A 5,161-nucleotide genomic window follows, 5' to 3' on the forward strand; every position below is an offset into this window, starting at 1 on the left:
TGCGCTGTTCCTTGTGGATAATTTTCCTTTTACCAAGTCGAAAACCTTTTTCTAAAACTGCGCAATCCTCAAGGATAAATCCTTGACTGCATGCATGAGTTTTCTCCATGAGAAAACACATGCAACTGACAGTACAATGTCCTTGAACATTTATCTCAACTGGGTCTTTCTCATAATAGACATGCATGAGTTTCTAATGAGGGAATCTTCAGTTAACTGGAGTAGCACTAGTTGAGTGCATTAATGCATCAACTGACTGTTAACTCACTATTAGTTCCTCAAACAGTTTGGAACTAATTTAACTAGACTTAACTCTGTAAATTGAGTTAACTAATTACAACTCAATCTTATCTCCTTAATTTAAGGGATGACTCTTGCATGACTTCAGAAAGACTTGTAACTTGAATTTCTCCAAATAATTAATTTAAAATGATTAATTAATTATTTCCAAGTAGCTGTTAAGACTAAATTCGACTTTAATTCGCAATTTAATTCAAGGACAAACTAAATTGGAATATTCTTGTTGCCATATTTCAACACTCCCTCTAAACAAGAAAGGGATTATTTTCCACCCCGATCCTGTCCCTATGGAGCTCGAACTTACACTTTAACAATGCCTTTGTCAAAATGTCAGCATCTTACTCCTCTGTCGAAATATACTGCAGCAACATGATCCTCCTTGCTACACAGTCTCTGAGATGATGATACCGGATGTCAATGTGCTTGGACCTATCATGAAATACTGGATTCTTAGAGAGTTTGATACAACTCTGATTATCACAATAGATCATAGTTGGATCCATCCTATGATCAAACAAACCAACTAGGATTTTCCGCATCCAGATGACCTCACATGCTGCCTGACTTGCAGCCATGTATTCTGCCTCTACCAAGCTGAGTGCAATCGACCTCTGTTTCCTGTTGTACCAAGAAACTTCCGCTGACCCAAGGTTGAAAATCCCTCCTGATGTGCTCTTCCGATCTGATGGACTCTCTACCCAATCTGCATCAGTGAAGCCCTGTAGCTTCACTCCCTCTGTCCATCTGTACCATAATCAATACTGGGATGTGCCTCTGAGGTATCTCAATACATGCTTTGCCGCCTTCCAAAACATCTTGGTAGGCTGAACCATCGCTTGAATGAGCTGGTTTACCGCGTAGCACAAATCTGGTCGTGTGTTCACTAAGTACATTAGTGAACCCACAAGCTGCTTGTACATAGTAGCCTCTACCACTTCTCTTGAAGTAGAAACCTCCATCTTCTAGTTACCTGCTAGAGGAGTCTGCATGGGCTTGCGCTTCTCCATGTGGAATCTCCTGAGTATCTCATTGGCATACTTTCCCTGAGACACAAAGAACTCCCTATCCTTCTGCCACACTTCCATGCCAAGGAAGTAATGCATGAGACCCATATCTTTCATCTCGAATTCTCTTGCAAGGTCCTCCTTGCAAGACACGATCAACTGATCATCACCAGTCAATATGAGATCATCAACATAAAGTACAATTATCAACAACTTCCCTTTCACCACGATGTGGTACAGGTTCACATCTGCTTCACTCTTTGTGAAGTCCAACCCAGTGAAGTAGTTGTCTATCCTGCTGTACCAAGCACGAGGTGCTTGCTTCAGCCCATACAACGCTCTCTTGTGTCGGCACACATGCAACTCACAATCGAAGGTCTCAAAACCTTCCGGTTGCTCTATGTACACCTCTTCCTCAATCTGGCCATTGAGGAATGCAGTTTTCACATCCATCTGATGGATCTTCCAACCCATATATGCTGATAGTGCCAACATAAATCTAATAGATGAGTACCTTGTAACAGGAGCAAAAGTCTCATCATAGTCAATCCCCTCGACCCATGAAAAGCCACGAGCAAAAAATCTTGCCTTATGCTTATCCACACTACCATCAGGAGCTTGCTTTAACTTGTAAAGCCAACAGGAAGTCACAAATGATTTGTTCTCTGGTCTCGGAACCATGTCCCAAACACTGTTACAAACAATGGAGTCATACTCCTCCACCATAGCATCAACCCAAATCGACTGCTGCACTTCTTCCTCAAAGGAAGATGGCTCAGTGTCAACACATTCCCGAGCAAGGGCCATGTATCCAGTGTACCTCTTAGGTGACCTCCTCTATCTGAGCTGAGAAGATGGTGCTCCCACATTCTCTCTCGCATCCTGCAACAATCTGTCAGCTTCTCTTGTGTGCTTCTGTCCATCTCTGGAAGACTCTGCTTGAGTGGATGTCTCCACTCCTGGAACCTCTGCATGTAGCTGCTTCGCATCAGTCTGAGGCTCCTCCTCCTTAGGAACCAACGGTTCCTCCACTGCCTGTAGTTGGAGCTCCCTCTCAAGGGAAACTCGCATGGCCTTCTGCTCATCAAAATTGAGATCTCTGCGAACCACTGTCCTCCAACTAGTAGGCAAGTACACCCGATAGTTGTGAGGTGTATCAGTGTACCCCACAAATATCCCCAACTCTGCTATCAGCTCAAGATTCTTCCGTGCATCCTTTGTCACATGGAAATATACCGATGAGCCAAAGATCCTGAAGTGACCCACATCTGGTCTCTTACTGAAGAAAGATTCCTCTGGTGTCTTCATCCCAAGTATGTGATGCGGGCTTCTATTCTGCAAATAGACCGCTGTGTTGCATCCCTCAGCCCACAAGTGAAGTGGTAGGCCTTGGTCTTGCAACATTGCCTGTGTTTCCCCTACAATAGTTCTTTTCTTCCTCTCGACCACTCCATTCTGCTGTGGGTTATGAGGTGCTATCAACTCTCATTTAATTCCTTCTGTTGCACAAAAGTCCTTAAACTCTTGAGAGACACATTCTCCACCGTTGTCGCTTCTCAAGGCCTTGATATTCTTCCCTGACTCTTTCTCGACCAAAGCTTTGAACTCACAAAACTTTGTGAAAGTTTGGTCCTTCTTCTGCATGAAATAAATCCAACATTTATGAGAATAGTCATCAATGAAAATCACATAATACCTTTGCTTCGTTGTGGATGCCGTCAAGAATGGTCCACACAAATCAGTATGAACTCGCTCTAAGATAGCCTTTGCTCGACTGTCTCGATCATGAAAGGAAGACTTGATGTACTTTCCCAAGGTACAACCTTTGCATGTGTCAACTTGCTCAAGTTTACCTTTGGGAAGTCTTGTAGATATCTGCTGCATTATCTTCAAATCCCCATGATGCAAATGGCCCAACTGCCTATGCCACAACTTGCCAATGTCTTGGCTTTGCACCAATTCTGCTTTCGTACTCAATGCTGTACAATCATCTACCTCTAGTTTATAGAGATTCTTCATCCGAATCCCTATCCTCTTGGTTTGACCTGTGGCTATGTGTCTTAGGAATGCCTTTCCTTTACTGAAGACAACATCGTAGCCTTTGTGCTCCAACATCGCGATCGATACCAAGTTATTCTTCAGTCCAGGCACATACATCACATTTGTCAAGGTGAGAGGAGCTCCATGCTCCCTCTAAAAAGCAACCATGCCCACTCCTAAAACACTATACCTTCTGTCGTCACCCATCTCTATGCGCATCTTGAGGTCTTTCTCCTCCAAGGCATTGAATAATTTTTTATCACTAGTCATGTGGAATGAGGCTCCACTGTTAAGATACTAGACACAACCCATCATCGATGACACCATGCATGTGATGAGGGTAAAGTCCATTTCGAACTGAGAGGCTAATACCTCACCTTCCGAGCATCCCTTCTTGGACTTCTTTGATGGGCAATGTTATGCTCTTAACCTGCCAAGTAATACCCAAACATAGAATTTGCGAAGAAAAGATACCAAGAACACAGAATATGCGAAGAAAATATACCCAGAGCACAGAATAGCAATGATTTTATTATTCAGAGAGAAATGTTCACAGGTCTCTTCGAGGGGGCAACCTCCAATAGAGCAGAGCTCGATTACAAAACAAGACACGATACTCCTCGCAGGGAGTCTCTATCCTTTATATATACCACGAGCCAATACCGTGGGTTTTATTAATACCATCTATCTAATACTACCGCCCATTTACCATCTATCTAATACTACCGCCCATTTGCAACTAACTGTGGTCCCGTCATTAAATGCGGGTTAACCACTTACAAATATTAATATGGGCTTTATTGACTCTTGACTATGACGTGATCCCATGACATAAATAAGGGGGTTAGGGTGGGACCCTAACATGCCCTCCCCCTTAAGACTAGCCTTGTCCTCAAGGCTGAAGCTGCGGAAACTGCTGAAGAATAGTGGCTGTTTCCCAAGTTGCGTCTTCCGGAGAGGTGTCTTTCCATTTGACGAGGACCTCCTTAATCATGCGGCCGCGCAGGTGCTTGTCTCGTGTGTCTAGAACCTATTCAGGTTGAAGCCAGATTGACCCTTCTTCGTCCAATTCAGGTAGACTGGTTTGAACTCGGAAATTGTTCCCAATCACTTTCTTGAGGCACGATACATGGAAAACTGGGTGGATTTTTGCTGTAGGTGGCAAAGCCAACTTGTAAGCCACTTCTCCAATGCGCTGAAGTACTTGGTATGGTCCGTAGAATTTTGGAGAGAGCTTTTGACAACCCTTGTCTTTGAGTGATGTTTGCTTATATGGTTGCAGCCTCAAAAAGACCTGATCCCCTTCTTGAAATTGGCGCTCTGAGCGATGTTGGTCAGCCTGTTGCTTCATACAGTTCTGAGCTTGATGAAGATTCTCGCGCAGATGGGCAAGCATGGTTGCGCGGTGTTGTAGGAGTTGATCCACGGCTTGTACTTTGGAGCACCCCGTGAGATAAGAAGTAGGGGAAGGCGGAAGTTGTCCATAGACTGCTTCATAGGGAGTCATTTTGGTGGTGGCATGATAGTTGGTGTTATACCACCATTCCGCCAGAGGTAACCATTGTGCCCAAAGGTGTTGCTTTTCTGAAGTGAAACACCTAAGGTAGGTTTCTAGACATTTGTTGACGGCTTCAGTTTGACCATCTGTTTGCGGATGATATGAAGTACTGAGTTTGAGTTGAGTGCCTTGTATTCTGAAGAGCTCCTACCAAAAATTACTGGTGAAGATTGGGTCGCGGTCGGACACAATAGAAGTGGGCATGCCATGCAATTTGAAGATCTGATCCATGAAAGTTTGAGCAACCAAAGTTGGTGTA

The sequence above is a fragment of the Pinus tabuliformis genome, chromosome J (genome assembly GCF_031772625.1).
Source record: "Pinus tabuliformis cultivar Carrire ecotype Pingquan chromosome J, CPIR1, whole genome shotgun sequence".
Classification (NCBI taxonomy): domain Eukaryota; kingdom Viridiplantae; phylum Streptophyta; class Pinopsida; order Pinales; family Pinaceae; genus Pinus; species Pinus tabuliformis.